General features: G+C 39.5%; 2 protein-coding genes across 8 annotated transcripts in view; both read left to right on the plus strand.

Moving 5' to 3' along the window:
- The window catches only part of C5H3orf33 (chromosome 5 C3orf33 homolog), a 369083-nt gene that overhangs the window by 48211 nt on the left and 300671 nt on the right, over nucleotides 1-20201 (plus strand). The gene's annotated exons all lie outside the window — the stretch shown is intronic.
- Plch1 (phospholipase C eta 1) overlaps nucleotides 1-20201 on the plus strand; it is a 220706-nt gene that overhangs the window by 5379 nt on the left and 195126 nt on the right. Inside the window, exons 1-2 of one of the 7 annotated variants that reach the window (XM_074073932.1) lie at nucleotides 507-729; nucleotides 1354-1406. The exons of the other annotated variants lie outside the window; for them this stretch is intronic. The gene's annotated coding sequence lies outside the window, so the exon portion shown is untranslated. Of the gene's footprint in view, nucleotides 1-506; nucleotides 730-1353; nucleotides 1407-20201 lie in introns of those variants that run through there. 7 annotated transcript variants of the gene reach the window in all.

The following is a 20201-nucleotide window of genomic DNA, read 5'->3' on the forward strand; positions in this document are numbered from 1 at the left end:
CTTGAGCCATGCCTCCAGTCCATATTCCTCTGATTATTTTGGAGGTGGGCTCTGTCTTGTGAACTGTTTGCTCTGACTGGCCTCAAACCATGATCCACCTGATCTCAGTCTCCTAAGTAGCTAGGATTACAGGTGTGAACTATCTGAGCCTGTCTTCACGTGCTGTTAGTAGCACAACACATCCAAAGAGCATATCTCTCTCCTGGACTTTATTCCTTTTGTCTGACTCCAGGGGTAAAGGAAAAAATTGGATGCTGAACTCCACACTGAATTCAACCCCTGCTTCAGACACTGCAGAGCCTCTGAAAGGTGCCCTGGGCTTGCTCTTCTGCAGGTGTAATAGGTGGCTGGTTCTCCTGAAGTTAGCAAGGAACTTACCAACCTGTTCAGCCACTCAGGTGCCCTGTGCTTACCTGGTAAGTTGCCACTGGGAGGCAGGAAGATCTGGTTCAGTGCTAGTGCTTATGAGTTACTGATTAACCCAGTGGAAGACACCCACAGTTTCTTTTTCATCTGTCTTCACTTCCCTGTTGCTTCTTTACAAGAATCAAACATTCAAATTCAGCTTCTCCCTTTACTCTTCCCACCTCTTCAACTCAGTAAAGGGGCCTAAGGACCTCAGAACAGATTTCCATGGTGTGTTAATAAAACCTCTATAATTATCTCCAGTGGCAACTTGGACAGTTTATACGGGGTTTGCAGAGGCCGGAATCCTGGACCAGAAGTTAAGTGAGTTGATTTGCTGGTAATTGTATGCAATTTAGTTTTCTAGACATCTTGTTTTCTTTTTGCCAAACAGCTCCTTCTTAACTTTCAGTGATACAGGAAGTATTGAAAAGAAAATTTATGTTTTTAAAAGAGATTTTATAGCATGGCACAGGTGGCTCACACCTGTGAGCTACTCAGGAGGTAAAAATCAATGGGATCGCAGTTTGAATCCAACCTAGGCAATCGTTCATGAGACCCTATCTTGAAAATTCTCAGCACAGAAACAGGCTGCTGGAGTGTCTCAAGTGGTAGAGCTCCTGCCTAGCAAGCATGAGGCCCTGAGTTCAAATGCCTGTATGATCAAAAAACCCCGGAGGTTTTACTTTCTTTTGGTGGTACTGGGTACTGGACTCAGGACTTCATGCTTACTGTGCAGGTGTTCTGCTTGCATGCCCCCATCCTCAAAAGAGATTTCTTTTTTTAAATAGTAAAAGGTAATGTGTTTGTATAAGGATTTAAGATAATGCAAAGATTCTTTGATTTTTATTTCTATTTAAAGATTTTTGGTTCCATACAACCACTTGTGTAAAAAAGTAAGAGGGGAGAGTCGAGAGAGAAAAAAGTTCTTTTCTTGTATTTGTACAGAATATGTCTCGAAGGAAATATGAGAAGCTGGTTGCCGAGGAACACGGCCAGAGGTAAACTATTACTGTATTCCCTGTCGTGACTTCTGAATTTTGAGACCTTCAACTTAATAAATAAAATAAAAAATAAAAAAAAGAATAGTTGGCTTTCAATAATAAAGGAATTAGATAAGCAAATGCCTCCTAGCTCCTAAGTGTTAGATGTAAGAGACTGACCAGCAGCAGTTTTAAGGAAAAAGTGAAGTAGCTCTCCCTCTTTTTCTCTCTGTGGGTCTCATCCAAGTTCACTTAGAGTACATCCAAGTGTACTCTAAGCTCTTCTGGATTTCCGTAAGAGAGCCGGGGAGGATTTTGCAGTTTTTCATATTTTTCTTCCTTCTCACAAAGCATTGCTATTGGCTGCATCCGCACACAGGGCACCAATGGGAACCAGGCTCGTCCTCCTCTGCCGCCAGTGCGCCCATGCAGCGGGCACCTGTGCCCTGAAGTGACGCCTCCTGTTCTCTTGCCTTTTCTGCCCACTGGGTTTCCTACCACAGAGCGGTCTGTGATCATTGCTTGATTTTCTGAGCAGCGTGTGAATGTGTCAGGGAAATCTCTGCTCACAGGGAAAAAGAAACAAAGGTTGTATACAAATGTTTTATTCTGAACCCCAGCTTTTCTTGTCTTCAATGGGTTGTGAATTGAAAGTATTTTTCTGTTTACTGGGTAAGTCATTAAAATACAATCTTGGAAAAGAGTGAACACAAACTGTGTACCAACTTCTTCTTCATTTGTCCAAAGAGAGAAATGTGAACTCTATTACTTAGTGTCCAAGTTTCAGTCAGAGGCAGAAACTCAAGCCAGGACCAGCTCTCAGCACAATTCATCATCTCAGATTTGGTGAAGAATATATTTTCTCACAGAATTCTTCTCATCACTATGTCAAGTTTTATTCTGTGGGAATGAGAAACTGAACAGATAAGACATGTCCATGCTTACAAATTTTAAAAGAGTTTTTTTTTGGACAGGGTCTTACTATGTAGATTAGGCTGGCCTCAAACTTTTTTTTTTTTTCCCCTATACTGGGGCTTGAACTCGGGACCTAAACCTTGAGCCACTCCAGCAGCCCTTTTTTGTGAAGGTTTTTTTTTTTTGAGAGAGGGTCTTGAGAACTATTTGCCCAGGCTTGCCTCGAACCACGATCCTCCTGAACTCTGACTTCTGAGTAGCTAGGATTACAGGCATGAGCCACCAGCACCTGGCTGGCCTCAAATTTTTAATCCTCCTGCCTCAGCAACCAGAGTGCTGGGATTACAGGCGTGTACCACCACACCTGCTCTAAAAGAGAATTTTAAACAGTGAATATTCTCTCATAAATATCTGTCTCTCAGCCATTCAGTTTGTTCTGTCACAGACGAACAACATTATTTGGTTTTTTTGCTAATACATTCATGTGCTTTGTTTTTCATTCTTCTAAAAATCAAACGGGCCAGACATGGTGCCATAGTCTGTAATACCCAGTACCCAGGAGGCTGAGGCAGGGCAATTGTGAGTTCAAGGTCAGTCTGTCCTACATACTAAGACCCTATCTCCCCAAAAGAAAAGGGCTGGGGGAAGACAGTATAACATCCACACAATTTTGTTTTCTTTTTGCAGTGCTGGTAATTGAACCCAGGGCCTAGTGCGTGCTCCACAAGAGTTCTACCACTGAGCCATACTTCAGCTCTGTATTATGTTTGCATTTCCCATTTTTCTTGTAACAATGTATTTCATTCAACATTCCATATGAGCATACAGGGTTTCCTTATTTTATTTATTTAAAGTGTTTATCTTTTACATTGACAGATTGTATTTATCATGTACACAATGGTTGAAATGTGGATGCATTGTGCAATGTATCAGTTAAACCAATTAGCAAATGCATTTGTTACCTCACATGCCTAGTTCTTGTGGTGAGAACCCTTAATTAAGATGAACTCCCTTGAGGCTGGTGAAGTGGCTCAAGTGGTAGAGCACCTTCCTAGCAAGCACGAGGCCCTGAGTTCAAACCCCAGTACCACCAAAAAACTCCCCCAAAAGTCCCCTACTCTTATCAATTTGAATACAAAACTATATTATCTAACTACCGTCATGTTATACAACAGACTTGTTGAATTTTTTATTCCTGTCTTTCCTATCCTTGGACCAGCATTGCTCCCCACTTCTGGCCTTCACCACAGTCCTGGGTAACCCGCTTTGTACCCTCTACTGTGAGTTCAAGTTTTCAGATTCCCCATGTAAGTGAGATCATGTGGTCTTTGTCCTCCTTCCTTTCTTCCTTCTTCTTCCTTCCCTCCTTCCCTCCTGCCTTCCTTCCTCCCTTCCTACCTCCCTTCCTTCTGTTTTCTTTCTTTTTTTGAGGTACTGCCCTTTGAGCTCAGGGAGGGCCTCACACTTGCAGGCACTGCACACCTTAGCCATACCCCAGCCCTGTTCTGCTTTATTTATTTTTTCAGATAGGGTCTTAAATGTTTTTGCCCAGGGACCAGCCTTAGATGGTAATCATCCAATCTATGGCTACACAGTAGCTGAGACCACAGCCATGTATACTACTGCTCTCAGCTTATTTGTTGAGATGGGGTCTCACTAACTTTTTTCTTGGGCTGGCCTGAAGCCACCTTCATCCTGTTCTCCTCTTCCTGATTAGCTGGATTGCAGGTGTGGGCCACTGTGCCCAGTGCCTTTCTTTGTCTGGTGTATTTAACTTAACATAACACCTTCCAGATTCATCTAGGTTTGCTGCAAATGACAGGTTTTTCTTCTAGAAGATCAAATAGAATCGCATTTGTGTACATATCACATTTTTCATTTTTCTTAGCTAGCTTAAGGTTTGCCAATTTTACTTTTCAGAAACCAATTCTTAATTTCTAGTTTCTATTTCATTTATTTCTGCTCTCATACTCGTTATTGCTTCCTTTTACTAACTTTGGGCTTTTTTTTCCCCCTAATTCCTTGACATTAGCTTGTTTACTTGAGATCTTCTTTTTGATGTGGACACATATTGCTATAAATTTCCCTCTTAGAACAGTTTTTGCTGTATCCCATAATTTTTGGTATGTTGTGTTGTTCGTTTTTGAATTCCCCTTTTAATTTATTTCTTCCCATTGCCTGTTTCTTTCTTTCTTGGTTGTTTCCTGGTTCTGGCATTGACGCGGGATCTTGGGCATACTCAGCATGCAGCACACCACTGACCTGCACAGCCCTGCCTCAGTGACTTATACTGTACTGTCTAGTCAGAAAAGATAATTGATACAATTTCCATCCTCAGTTAGGACTTGTTTTGTGGCCTAATGTCTAATCTCTCCTGGAGAATGTCCTCTGTGTTTGAGAAGAATGCACATTCTGGTGTCTTTAAAGTCCAGTAGTTTCAGTCGTTTCCTTAGTGATTGTGTTTCTGCTGAATGTGGGGCTTCGAATCCCCTCCTTTCACTGTGTTATGGTCTGTCTCTCCCTTCAGACTCATTATTTACTTCATGCTTGTAGGTGCTCCCATGCTGAGTAAATGCTTATAATTTTCATATCCTTTGGATGAATTGAACACTTTATCATTTATGTCTCTTTTTATGTGTTTTGACTTAGAGTTGTTTTATCTGATACATATATAGCTACCCCTGCTGTCTTTTCAATTCCAGTTGCATGAATATCTTTCTCTACCCTTCACTTTTACCCTATGTCTACCCTATAAGGTGAGGTGAGTCTCTTACAAGCTGCATGTAATTGTTTTTTTTTTTTTTTCTGTCTTTTTAAAAAAAAAAAATCCATTCAGCCACTTTATGTCTTTTAAATTTATTTATAGTCAAGATAATTATTTTAAGGGCCTACCACTGCCATTTTGTGATTTGTTTTCTGGCTGTTTTAGAGATGCTTTGTTCTTTTCTTCCCCTTTTACCATATCCTCTGTGATTATGTGGTTTTCAAAAGTGTCATAGTGGTATGTTTTGATCCGTTAAAAATTTTTTTTCTGTTTATTTTCCACAGATTTTTGTTTTATTTTTACCATAAGGCTTATATAAAACATCTTATAGTAGGCTATTCTAAGATGATAAAAATTTAACTTAATTCCATTAAAAAACCCATAATTTTACTTCACTCCCCAATGATTTTGCTTTTAGTGTCACACATTGTATCTTTTCATATTGTATATCCCTTAAGAAATTATTTTCACTGCCATTATTTTTAATAGTTTTGTCTTTCAATCTTCATACTAAAGAAAGAAGTGATTTATATGTCACCATGGTAGCATTAGAGTACTCTGTGTACTTACTTTTACCAGTGAGTTTCACACTTCCATATGTTTTTGTAGTACTAATTAGTATCCTTTTCTTTTAGCTTGAAGAACTTGTTTTAGCATTTCCCCTAAGACAGGTCTAGTCCTAAGATAGGACTAGTCATTCTAGTAATGAACTCCCTCAGCTTTTATTTGTCTGAGAAAGTCTTTCTTCTTCATTTGTGAAGGACAGCTTTGTTGGGTAAAGTATTCTTGGTTTGCAGTTTTCATTTTTTTCTTTTTGCCTTCAGCATTTTGTTTTTTTTTTTTTTTCATTTTTCTCTTATTATTCATATGTGCATACAAGGCTTGGTTTATTTCTCCCCCCTGCCCCCACCCCCTCCCATACCACCCACTCCACCCCCTCCCGCTCCCCCCCTCAATACCCAGCAGAAACTATTTTGCCCTTATCTCTAATTTTGTTGTAGAGAGAGTATAAGCAATAATAGGAAGGAACAAGGGGTTTTGCTGGTTGAGATAAGGATAGCTATACAGGGCATTGACTCACATTGATTTCCTGTGTGTGGGTGTTACCTTCTAGGTTAATTCTTTTTGATCTAACCTTTTCTCTAGTTCCTGGTCCCCTTTTCCTATTGGCCTCAGTTGCTTTAAGGTATCTGCTTTAGTTTCTCTGCATTAAGGGCAACAAATGCTAGCTAGTTTTTTAGGTGTCTTACCTATCCTCACCCCTCCCTTGTGTGCTCTCGCTTTTATCATGTGCTCATAGTCCAATCCCCTTGTTGTGTTTGCCCTTGATCTAATGTCCACATATGAGGGAGAACATACGATTTTTGGTCTTTTGAGCCAGGCTAACCTCACTCAGAATGATGTTCTCCAATTCCATCCATTTACCAGCGAATGATAACATTTCGTTCTTCTTCATGGCTGCATAAAATTCCATTGTGTATAGATACCACATTTTCTTAATCCATTCGTCAGTGCTGGGACATCTTGGCTGTTTCCATAACTTGGCTATTGTGAATAGTGCCGCAATAAACATGGATGTGCAGGTGCCTCTGGAGTAACAGTCTTTTGGGTATATCCCCAAGAGTGGTATTGCTGGATCAAATGGTAGATCGATGTCCAGCTTTTTAAGTAGCCTCCAAATTTTTTTCCAGAGTGGTTGTACTAGTCTACATTCCCACCAACAGTGTAAGAGGGTTCCTTTTTCCCCGCATCCTCGCCAACACCTGTTGTTGGTGGTGTTGCTGATGATGGCTATTCTAACAGGGGTGAGGTAGAATCTTAGTGTGGTTTTAATTTGCATTTCCTTTATTGCTAGAGATGGTGAGCATTTTTTCATGTGTTTTCTGGCCATTTGAATTTCTTCTTTTGAGAAAGTTCTGTTTAGTTCACATGCCCATTTCTTTATTGGTTCATTAGTTTTGGGAGAATTTAGTTTTTTAAGTTCCCTGTATATTCTGGTTATCAGTCCTTTGTCTGATGTATAATTGGCAAATATTTTCTCCCACTCTGTGGGTGTTCTCTTCAGTTTAGAGACCATTTCTTTTGATGAACAGAAGCATTTTAGTTTTATGAGGTCCCATTTATCTATGCTATCTCTTAGTTGCTGTGCTGCTGGGGTTTCATTGAGAAAGTTTTTACCTATACCTACTAACTCCAGAGTATTTCCTACTCTTTCTTGTATCAACTTAAGAGTTTGGGATCTGATATTAAGATCCTTGATCCATTTTGAGTTAATCTTGGTATAGGGTGATATACATGGATCTAGTTTCAGTTTTTTGCAGACTGCTAACCAGTTTTCCCAGCAGTTTTTGTTGAAGAGGCTGCTATTTCTCCATTGTATATTTTTAGCTCCTTTGTCAAAGATAAGTTGCTCATAGTTGTGTGGCTTCATATCTGGATCCTCTATTCTGTTCCACTGGTCTTCATGTCTGTTTTTGTGCTAGTACCATGCTGTTTTTATTGTTATTGCTTTGTAATATAGTTTGAAGTCAGGTATTGTAATACCTCCTGCATTGTTCTTTTGACTGAGTATTGCCTTGGCTATTCGTGGCCTCTTGTGTTTCCATATAAATTTCACAGTAGATTTTCCAATCTCTTTAATGAATGTCATTGGAATTTTGATGGGAATTGCATTAAACATGTAGATTACTTTGGGGAGTATGGACATTTTTACTATGTTGATTCTACCAATCCATGAGCATGGGAGATCTCTCCACTTTCTATAGTCTTCCTCAATCTCTTTCTTCAGAAGTGTATAGTTTTCCTTGTAGAGGTCTTTCACATCTTTTGTTAGGTTTACACCTAGGTATTTGATTTTTTTTGAGGCTATTGTAAATGGAATTGTTTTCATACATTCTTTTTCCGTTTGCTCATTGTTAGTGTATAGAAATGCTAATGATTTTTCTATGTTGATTTTATATCCTGCTACTTTGCTATAGCTATTGATGATGTCTAGAAGCTTCTGAGTAGAGTTTTTTGGGTCTTTAAGGTATAGGATCATGTCGTCTGCAAATAGGGATATTTTGACAGTTTCTTTACCTATTTGTATTCCTTTTATTCCTTCTTCTTGCCTAATTGCTCTGGCTAGGAATTCCAGTACTATGTTGAATAGGAGTGGAGATAGTGGGCATCCTTGTCTGGTTCCTGATTTTAGAGGGAACGGTTTTAATTTTTCTCCGTTAAGTATAATGCTGGCTGTAGGTTTGTCATATATAGCTTTTATAATGTTGAGGAACTTTCCTTCTATTCCTAGTTTTCTTAGAGCTTTTATCATGAAATGATGTTGGATCTTATCAAAGGCTTTTTCTGCATCTATTGAGATGATCAAGTGGTTTTTGTCTTTGCTTCTGTTAATGTGGTTTATTACGTTTATTGATTTTCGTATGTTGAACCACCCCTGCATCCCTGGGATGAAGCCTACCTGGTCGTGGTGGATAATCTTTTTGATGTGTTGCTGAATTCGATTTGCCATTATTTTGTTGAGGATTTTTGCATCAATGTTCATTAAGGAGATTGGCCTATAGTTCTCCTTTTTGGAGGTGTCTTTGCCTGGTTTTGGGATAAGTGTAATAGTGGCTTCATAAAATGTGTTTGGCAGTTTTCCTTCCCTTTCTATTTCATGGAACAGTTTAAGGAGGGTTGGTATCAGTTCTTCTTTAAAGGTCTGATAGAATTCAGCAGAGAATCCATCAGGTCCTGGACTTTTCTTTTTGGGGAGACTCTTGATTGCTGCTTCAATTTCATTTTGTGTTATAGGTCTATTCAGGTGATTAATTTCCTCTTGGTTCAGTTTTGGATGATCATATGTATCTAGAAATCTGTCCATTTCTTTGAGATTTTCAAATTTATTTGAATATAGGTTCTCAAAGTAGTCTCTGATGATTTCCTGGACTTCCATGGTGTTTGTTGTTATCTCCCCTTTTGCATTCCTGATTCTACTAATTTGGGTTTTTTCTCTCCTCATTTTAGTCAGGTTTGCCAGGGGTCTATCGATCTTGTTTATTTTTTCAAAGAACCAACTTTTTGTTTCATTAATTCTTTGTATGGTTTTTTTGGTTTCTATTTCGTTGATTTCAGCTCTTATTTTTATTATTTCTCTCCTTCTATTTGTTTTGGGATTTGCTTGTTCTTGTTTTTCTAGGAGTTTGAGATGTATCATTAGGTCATTGATTTGGGATCTTTCAATCTTTTTAATATATGCACTCATGGCTATAAACTTTCCTCTCAAGACTGCCTTAGCTGTGTCCCATAGGTTCCGGTAGGTTGTGTTTTCATTTTCATTGACTTCTAGGAACTTTTTAATTTCCTCTTTTATTGCATCGATGATCCATTCTTCATTAAGTAATGAGTTATTTAGTTTCCAGCTGTTTGCATGTTTTTTGTCTTTACTTTTGTTGTTGAGTTCTACTTTTACTGCATTGTGGTCAGATAGTATGCACGGTATTATTTCTATTTTCTTATATTTGCTGAGGCTTGCTTTGTGCCCTAGGATATGATCTATTTTGGAGAAGGTTCCATGGGCTGCTGAGAAGAATGTATATTGTGTAGAGGTTGGATGAAATGTTCTATAGACATCTACTAGGTCCACTTGATCTATTGCATATTTTAGATCTTGGATTTCTTTATTGAGTTTTTGTTTGGATGACCTATCTATTGATGATAATGGAGTGTTAAAGTCTCCCACAACCACTGTGTTGGTGTTTATATATGCTTTTAGGTCTTTTAGGGTATGTTTGATGAAATTGGGTGCGTTGACATTGGGTGCGTACAGATTGATGATTATTATTTCCTTTTGGTCTATTTCCCCTTTTATTAGTATGGAATGTCCTTCTTTGTCTCGTTTGATCAATGTAGGTTTGAAGTCTACTTTGTCAGAGATAAGTATTGCTACTCCTGCTTGTTTTCGGGGGCCATTAGCTTGGTAAATCTTCTTCCAGCCTTTCATCCTAAGCATATGCTTATTTCTGTCGGTGAGATGAGTCTCCTGTAAGCAACAAATTGTTGGATCTTCTTTTTTAATCCATTTTGTCAAACGGTGTCTTTTGATGGGTGAATTAAGTCCATTGACATTAAGTGTTAGTACTGATAGGTATGTGGTGATTCCTGCCATTTAGTTATCTTAGTTGTTTGAAGGTTTGATTGTGTGTACCTAACTTGATGTTACTCTCTACTGTCTTGCTTTTTCTTATCCTGTGGTTTGGTGCTGCCTGCCTTTTCATGGTTAAGTTGGGTGTCACTTTCTGTGTGCAGGATCCCTTGCAGAATCTTTTGTAATGGTGGCTTTGTGGTCACATATTGTTTTAGTTTCTGCTTATCATGGAAGACTTTTATTGCTCCATCTATTTTGAATGATAGCTTTGCTGGGTAGAGTATCCTGGGGTTGAAGTTATTTTCATTCAGTGCCCGGAAGATCTCACCCCACGCTCTTCTTGCTTTTAATGTTTCTGTTGAGAAGTCTGCTGTGATTTTGATGGGTTTACCTTTGTATGTTACTTGTTTTTTCTCTCTTGCAGCCTTCAATATTCTTTCCTTAGTTTCTGAACTTGTTGTTTTAATGATGATATGTCGTGGAGTAGTTCTATTTTGATCTGGTCTGTTTGGTGTCCTGGAGGCCTCTTGCATTTGTATGGGAATATCTTTCTCTAGATTTGGGAAATTTTCCGTTATTATTTTGTTGAATATATTACGCATTCCCTTCGCTTGCACCTCTTCTCCTTCTTCGATGCCCATGATTCTCAAGTTTGGTCTTTTGATGGAGTCGGTGAGTTCTTGCATTTTCTTTTCACAGGTCTTGAGTTGTTTAATTAATAGTTCTTCGGTTTTTCCTTTAATTACCATTTCATCTTCAAGTTCTGAGATTCTGTCTTCTGTTTGTTCTATTCTGCTGGATTGGCCTTCCATTTTGTTTTGCAGTTCTGTTTCGTTCTTTTTTCTGAGGTTTTCCATATCCTGGCTGTTTTCTTCTTTATTGTTGTCTATTTTTGTCCTGAGTTCATTTATCCATTTATTCATTGTGTTCTCTCTTTCACTTTGGTGTTTATACAGTGCTTCTATGGTTTCCTTTATTTCTTCTTTTGCTTTTTCAAATTCTCTATTTTTATTGTCTTGGAATTTCTTGAGTGTCTCCTATACATTTTGGTTGACCCTATCCAGTATCATCTCTATAAAATTCTCATTGAGTACTTGTAGTATGTCTTCTTTTAAATTATTCTTGTAGGCTTCATTGGGTCCTTTGGCATAGTTTATCTTCATTTTGTTGGAGTCTGGCTCTGAGTTTCTGTTCTCTTCATTCCCCTCTGGTTCCTGTACTAATTTTTTGCTGTGGGGAAACTGGTTTCCTTGTTTTTTCTGTCTTCCTGTTATTGTCCTTGGTGTTGTTACTGTCCCTGTACTGTGTGTAATTAAGTATTTTCTAGCTTGTAATAATAACAATGGTAATATTGAGAATGGAAGAGTGAGCTGAGATGGAAAGCAAGAAGTTAAAGAAAAGGGGAAAACAAATATACAGACAAGAGGGAGAAAGCAGAACAAGGTATCAGACAAGAGAGTTTCAAAGGTATAAACAGGGAGTCTTAGTGTACTAATCGACAGTAAGCTGAACAGACAATAGAGAGACAGAGAGAGGATTGAAAATCAAAGATAAAAAAAATAAAAAATAAGTAAATGAAAGTAATATCTATTTATAAAAATGAATTAAAATAAAATGGAAAATAGGAAATTAAAAAAAAAAAAACCAAAAAACTTCCAAGTTTATATGCAATGCAATTTCAGTCTTAATAATTTGGATGTCCGTCTTAATCTCCAGTCCTGGAGTTGGTGCCTCAGATGTTGTTCTGTAGTTGTCTCATCAAAGGGGATGCATAAAGTAGAACAAAACTACACTCACACACACACAGAAGAAAAAAAAAAAAAAAAAAGCCCCACCAAGTGTCCCCAGTTCAAATGCAATACAGTTTCAGTAAGTTTTTCGGCTTGCAGGTGTAATTCGGTTGTTCTCTCATCAAAGGTAGGGAGAAAAAGAAAAAAAAGCGTCTGGAGACAGTTCTGAGAGTGGTATCTGCAACTGTGGCTTGCCTGCCTGCTGCTCTCAGCCTGTAGCTGGCGGCGTTATTTATGCAGATCTCTGGGGTGAGCTAGCACTCACCTGGTCCCACAGGCTTTGTTTGCTCGGAGTTCTCCTGTGCGGGGGAGGGGGGCCTCTGCTACAGGCTTTTCCCTTTCCAAGCACTGGGAAAGGCGACACTGCCCCGCATTGTCAGGCCTGCGTGTTTATTTACAGTTCACGTGGGAAGTGGGTCTTCCCTCCTCTCACAAGCGTCCCTGCTCCTGGTTGCTGGGCGCGCCCCACTCCCGCCAGAGCCTCTCCGGCCCGCCCGGCTCGTTTATTTACAGTCCCGGGAAGGATTCCCTTCCCCCAGTCTTCAGCGCTCAGGGCGCCCCACCCTCTTTCCAGCGTGTCTTAACTGTTCTTATTGCTTAGTACTCAGTTTCTCTTTTTTTCCCGGGTGGAGGTCAGTCTGTCCAGGGGGCTATGCTGCTCTGGCCCAGGCTTGTCTGTGGGGGAACCGCGGTACCGCAAAGCTCACCTGGTCCGCGTCTTCCCAAGCCGTATGGGCGCCGGCCACTTTCGGCCCCGGGGGCCTCCTCGGTTCTCCGTTTAACGTGAAGTGGAGATTCTCTGCACCGGCTGGAGATGTGGAGGAGTCAAAGTTATGCCTTTTCTCAGTGATTATGCCTGCAAAGTGTGTCTCCAGCGTCTCTCCAAGATTTCACTATAGGAGGCTCGCTTTCTGCTTCCTACCTCTTGCCGCCATCTTGGAATTCTCCCCCTTCAGCATTTTGAATGCATCATTCCACTCTCTCCAGACCTGTAGAGTTTCTTCTGAGAAGTCTGCTACTAGACTTATTGGACCCACTTTATATGTGATATACTTCTTTTCTCTTGCTGCTTCAGATTGTCTTTTTGTCTTTGATTTTTTTTTCTCTTTTGACATTTTGATTATAATGTGTCTTGGTATAGTCTTGTTTGGAATGAATCTGTTTAGAGGCCTTTTGACCTTTTTATACTTGAATATTTATGTCTTTCTTCAGAAAAGTTTTCTGCTAATATTTCTTTAAATAAGTCTGTGTCTCCCTTTTCCTTCCTTAACGCTTATAGTTCAAATATTTGCTCTTCTGCTCTTCCCAGTAAGCCATGTAAGCTTTCTTCTTCCCTTTTCTTTTTCTTCGCTGACTCCATATTTTCAAGTGACCCATGTCTGAGTTCAAATACTTTTTTTGCTGCACAATTAATTCTGCTGTTGACAGTCTCTATTGCATTTTACATTTAGTTCATTTTTAGCTCCAGAATTTGATTCTTTTAAAACATTTTCTATCTCTGTTAAATTTCTCATTTGGGCCATGTACTGTTTTTCCTGATTTCATTGAATTGTTTCTCTACTATATTTTCTTGAAGTTCACTGATTTTGTTTTTTTGAACTCAGGGCCTTGTACTTGCTAGGCAGGTGCTCTACCACTTGAGTCTAGTCAGCCTGTCAGCTAAGTTCTTTATTATATTACATTGTATTTAAACAACATATTAACAGTGTACCTTAGTAATTGATATGGTTTTGATGTGGTTTATCCCTACAAAAATTCATATTGAATTTTGATTGCCATTGTGGCAGTGTTGTGAAGTGGGGATTATAAGAGGTAATTAGGTCATTAGGAGAGACTAATACCTTTCTTGTGGGACTGACTTTGGTCTAGTGGGACTGGACGAGTTATTATGAGAGTGAGTTGCTATAAAGCAAGTCCAACCTTCTTGTTCTATCCCTTCTGGTTTCCACTCCTAGTAAAGCAGCATGAGGTCCTCACTAGTGCCATGCTTTTAGACTTCCCAGTCTCTAGAACTGTGAGCAAAATAAACTTTTATTTTTTATAGGTTACCCAGTCTCAGGTACTCTGTTACAGTAATAGCAAATAGATTAAGATAATTTTTTCCTTGCTAACTGAGAATAGGTTTTCTTTTTCAATATTGGTGTTTGAACTCAGGCCTTGTGCTTGCTAGGCAGGTGCTCTACCACTTGAGCCATGCCTCAAGCCCTTAATTTTTTTAAAACTGTGATATAATTCATTTGCCATCTGTCATATATTTTGCCCTTTGCTGTGCAGATTTTACTTATTTTTTTATTCCTGCGCCCTGTCCTCCACATAGGTCATTAGTTGTGATGGCTAGATTCAAACATCTCTCCATCCCCTCAGTGTCTACAGTGTACAGTGGGCTCAGAGCACATAGGTGGACTGTCTGATTCATGAATGGATAGCGAGCAATTGTGGCCTTTTACACCTGTGGGCTTCTGAGCGCTCCTATTTTGGGGACACAACAAGGGAAGTGCTTCTCTCAGCTTGTTCTGTGGTTGAGAGGGAAGAGAGCTGCTGTTTGGCAGGAGGCTTAGTGGCCAGTGCAAGGCACCTTTCTTACTGGAGCTGAATTTGTCCCTGCTGGAAGGAAGAGTGGAACGCATTCAATGCATTTTGGGGAGAGCTCCCCGCACTTATTGTGAGTGGGAAGTAGACAGGGGATGAGATGAACCTGGGAATCCAGGAGGTCAATCCTCCTCTGGGGTTTGCCATTTCTAAAACTAAGTTTTGTATGCCCTTATGTAAGCAGGAATTGGGGGCACGGCTATTCTGAAGTTCATTTCTAATATTAAAAAGTTCAGAAATCATTGGTTTAGAGACTATTAGGATGAATTGAGGATTTTTTGTATGTCAGAACTACAAGTAAGTAAATTAAATAAGAATTGTGGATTTTTTTGTATGTGTCTTTAGGAAGAATCTTCAGATGTGGTCATCTGTATTAATATTGGGACAGAGTTCAAGATTATTTTCCACTGAGAATTGAAAATCTAATTGTCAGTTAACTATTCAAGCCTTTGGGTGTTGTTTTTTTCAGTGTAGTCTTAATATCCAGCCTGCACTGTGTGCCCAGTTTTTACACATGAGCTGCTTAAAAATGCTGAAGACCTGGTGATTCTGACATAGGGAGGTCAAGACTGCTGACTGGAGCTGGACGTCCAGTCCAGTCCAGGCTGATGCTGCCAGCCATTTGTAGCAGGACTCTTTCTTGTGTCTTTCTCTCTCTCCTTCCTTGTATTTATTATTTGCTAGGTAGGAAAATAAAACAGATTTTAAAAATTAGATTTTTGGTGCTTAAGTCTCTTACTAGCTAGCTGTGGGATCTTAGGTAATTTTTAACATCTGAGGTCCAGTTTCTGTAAATGGGATAACCGTCTACCCCATCCTTGGGATAGTTGTAAGGATTAATAAATTAATACTTGTAGAATGCTTAGCACGATGCCTGGCACACTGAGCACCAGCATGTGTTAGCAGTTATTGCGAAGTGCCCGGCACCAGCTAATCCACTGTGGGATAGAGTGGACCCTGATGTGGCCGTCAGGTCCCGGGCTCTGTGGCTTTGAATGTGCACCTTGGCCTGGGTTCTGTTTTTGACACTCCCACTGAAGTTATATTAACATGCTAGATAAAATAAAAACTTTTCTTAGATGCAATGAGCCAGTAAGAAATGGATAAAAACTCAGGCCAAAAGCAAGGTAAAGGGGAAAATTGAGTCTGTAGCTGGCATGTCTGCCTTAAAGGTATTTGACAAACAGGTTGACTGAACTTTTCATGGCTTGAGGACACAGGGGACAAAACACAAGGGGAGACATCTAAGAAAAGGTCCTCTGGCTATAAAACTGGAGCTTCAAAAGTTTCTCCTGCAATGTGAGAGTGACTTGGGAAAAAAGAAAAACAGAAAACCACAAACAAAAAAGCCCCTATCTTTTACTTCCTTTCCAGTTCTCTAAGACTATAAGGAAAATCCCCTGCTAAAACCTTGGTGCCCTGAGAGTCTGTGGTCCTCAACCAGGTCTAACATAGGTGTGTATCAATAACTACATGCCTAGGAACATTTCCAGATGGACATTTGATGATATAAAGTGTTTCTACATGGAAGGTGCCCCTGCTATTTGTTTGTCCTCTTTTGAGAAAATATAGTTTATATTTCAGATTATTGACTGTTCCCATCACTCAATGAGAAGGCAGTGAGCATCTCATAGAAAAAAAGACCTCCCCATCCCAAACATCATACACACACACACACACACACACGCACACACACACACATTATAAGCCAACAAGAAACCATAAAGACTAAGTGGATTAGAAAAAGAACCCAATGGAACTTGGAATAATAAAAATATAGTAACTCAATGAATTTAATAACAGATCCAAGCTGAATAGGGAATTAGACAATGAATCTGAAGAAAATTTTAATTATATCTTCAGAATAAGAAGAGACAGAAAATGAGAAAAGGCAAGCTGCACTTGAGGTATAGTTCAACTCAGGTGTTAGAGCACCTGCCTAGCACACACAAGGTCCTGAGCTCAAACCCTAGTACTGCAAGAAAGAAAGAAACAAAGAAAGAAAGGAAGAAATTAAGAAAGAGTTAATTGATAAGAATTTTCAAGGACCAATGAAAACCATCACTTTATATATTCATGAATTCATATGAATCCCAATTAAGGTAAGTAAGGAAAAAAATTGAGAAGTGTATCTAAATTGCAGAACACAAAAAGATGAGAAGAGGAGCTTAAGCAAAGCCAAAGAGAAGAGGTAGCTTTCTTTTACGACTTGACAAGTTATCCTGATGATGCAGCACTAGAAGTTGTAAGACAGGAAAATACTATTTTTCTTGAACCGGGAGAACTTAACTGTCAGCTTAGGATTTCATTTCCACCAAACATCTTTAAGAAACAAGGCAAGGGCTGGAGGTTTGGCTCAAGCTATAGAGCACCCGACTAGCAAGCACAAAGCCCTGAGTTCAAGCCCAGTACTGCCCAAACACACATAAAAAAACCAAGGGCAAATTACAAACCTTTCAGACTTACAAAAACGTAGAGAATTTGTTCCAGCAGATCCTCATGGAAAGGAAACACTGCAAGCAGAAGAAAATTATTCCCAGTGGAAGGCCTGTGGAAGAAGTAATGGAGAGTGGGGAAAGCTCTCATTGACTGTACAGAGCAATAATGATGTCTTCAGTGGGAAACAGTGATCATAGTTGGAGAAGCAAAAGGAGCTAACATGTTTTAAGGTTCTAGGATAGTCTAGGAAGAGGTCAAAAATATTGGTTACTTAGACCAATAAGTGAAGTGTGTGTTAAAATTTCTGAGGCAACTACTAAAAAGTAGTAAAACAATGGAAAACACTCTAGCTAGTGGGGATAAAAGTGAAATGAGAAAAGTAATCTCAAGGAAATCAAGAATTCAGCAAGCATGTGAGAAGACAGAAGGCCCAGGGTATCAGCAACCAGAAGCTAAAGGAACTGAGGTGAAAGATCCAGCTAAATGTTGTCTGCAAGAGACATGTCTAAAACATAAGGACACAGAATGTTTAGCAATAAAATAATAAAAAAATATAAATGTTGACTAAAACCCAAGAGGCCCAAAGAAAGCTGGCAATATTGGCCAAATATAAATGAAAAAAAAATATCACAGAGGTTAAAATGTCTCAACATTCAAGATAAAAAAAAAGAATATGAATTTAATAGCATGACCTTAATATAAGACAAAAATTGAGAGAACTAGTAGATTAGAAAAAAAGCTTTTTATTTTATTTTTTTGCAGTATTGGGGATTGAACTCAGGGCCTCATACTTGCTTGGCAAGTGCTCTACCACTTGATCCACTCTCCCAGTCCTTTTGCTGTCAACATGTTTTTCAGATAGGGTCTGGAACTAACTTTGCCCAGGCTGGTATGGGACTCATTTTCCTTCAGTTTCCACCTCCTGAGTAGCTAGGACCACAGACCTGTGCTACCATGCCTGGCTCATAGAATGCTTAGAATACAGTTAGGCAAAAAAGTTCACAAAATTGGAACAACAGGGAGCTTTCCTAACATGATAAAGGGTGTTTGTAAATAACTTACACCAACTATTAAAAAGATTTTTGTTAAGAGCGCAACCATTATTCTATGCAATATTATATTTCACAGTTAACTTAGTACTCTGTCCTATTTCTCCCCCCATTGCATTATATCATGAACTTTTTTCCATGCTCATTTATAAATTCTTTGCAAAATTCACAATTTTTAATATCCACACAACAATCTATGCTGCTCCAATAGGTGGGTATTCAATGTTCTAATTTTTCTATGTCATATGAATATCTTTGTGCATTCCTTTTGATCTGCCTCATTATTTCTTTTGGATAGATATATTTCTAGAAGATGAATTATTGTATCAGAAAACACAGTGTCTTTCAAGCTCTGAGTCCTTTAGGAGCAGTCCTTTCAAGTGCAGCATCTATGTGTCTTGGGAGGGTTGGGTGACTCTCATAGTTTGCTGGCTCAGACCATTTTCAGTGTCTGATTGCTTTAAATAAAAGAAAATATACCAGGAGCTTGGGGTTTAGTGGCATCTCCTCTAAGCCGTAAAAAATGCACAAGGTACCCTTTTATTATTTCCTGTGTACATAGCTGGGAGGGGGCAAGGCTGTGGAATTGAGCTGTGTGCTGAGCACTTTAGCAACCGCTTTGGTGGTGCTTGGAAACGTGTGGGAACTGAGGGAGAGGGGCTCATAATGGGGGAGGCCATGTGCTGGGTGGCCTGGGGCCCCAGTGACCACCGCCCCCCTGGCCTGACCCAAGGATTCTGAACTACTTTAGAAGCTGTCAGTGTGGGCCTGGGTCAGAGGAAGAGGAGCCTGGGCCCCTCCCTCCCCAGGTCTGTACTGTGTTATTCTCTTCATTTGTCCTAAAATTAGAAGAGAGATGAGAGAGGAGCAGCTTTCATTGGTAGCTTAGCTTTCAACTGAATTTAGTTTGAATTTGGGGATACCTGGGTGCAGGAATTTCCTAACGTGTTATGTCAGCAGCTGTGCAGTGCAAGAGAGTGCTAATTTAAGGCCTTTTTTCCTAGGCCTTCCTGCTTCTCACTGCTGATCGTTTTATGAACGTTGCTGTCAGAGGCTATTAACTTTGCCTTTTATCTCTCAGCAAGGCTTAAAGAGAAGGAAATCAGCACTTCATATAAGTTAAACATTACACAACAGATGCCAGAGAGTTAATTCTGTTTTTTTTTTTTTTTTTTGCAGGGTTGTTTTAATTTATAATTAAATATGAATGAGTTGGGATACTCGGACAGTTCTTGTTAGTAGAATGTGGACTGTTGAGGCTGGAAGTACTGTGGAGAGCAGCTCACTCATGCCATGCCTTTTGTTACGTGCATGCGGCAGAGGGTTGTGAAGGGATTGACCTGAGATAGTCTTAGTTCGAGGCACAAGGGGCTCAACTCTGGCCTTTTGACTTCCAGTCAGGTGTTTTCCCGTTGCCCATTGATTTCTTACTATGTCCCATGAACTAGTCTTTCTCCCACAACAGAATGAACTTCAGCATTGTGTTTTCATCTGGCTATAGCCTGGTGTCCTGTTAGTGATTTGGAGAACACATGAGCTCCTCAGACAGTTTTTACAATGATGTCTGGCTCATAAACTTGATCTTAGTGTTTCTGAACTTGGTCCAGGAAGCTCAGGTTTACTCAAATTTCATTTCAAAGCAGCCTCTTACCATCTGATACCCAAAGTGCTATTGCTTTGCTCTGATCATCTCCAATCCCTACGTTCTAAAGGCTGTCTGCTAGAAGGGTGAGATGCAATTTTTGAGTAAGTAATGTTTCATGTAGTCATTTCCTTCTGTCTCTTCTGCAGTGAGGTTGGGTTGAGCAGTAGAGGTAGGAAAAGTTAGGATCTTTTTTTTTTTTTTTTTGTGGTAATGGGGTTTGAACTAAGGGCTTCATGCTTGCGAGGCAGGCACTTTACCACTTGAGTCACACCTCCAGTCCTTTCCAATTGATTTCCATATATGCACTGGAATAGGTTATCTTACAAACCATTTATGTGGCTTGAGCACATCTGTCAAACACTATGTTAAAGTAGCCTCACATTTAAAAACAGTGAAAGGAATCCCAAAGGGAAGATCAGGTGTTGGGTTTTGCTCTACTTAAGTGTACCTTGAAGTGGTGTGGGACATTCCTTTTCAATTAGAACAAACGTTTT

This window comes from Castor canadensis, chromosome 5 (genome assembly GCF_047511655.1).
Source record: "Castor canadensis chromosome 5, mCasCan1.hap1v2, whole genome shotgun sequence".
Lineage (NCBI taxonomy): Eukaryota > Metazoa > Chordata > Mammalia > Rodentia > Castoridae > Castor > Castor canadensis.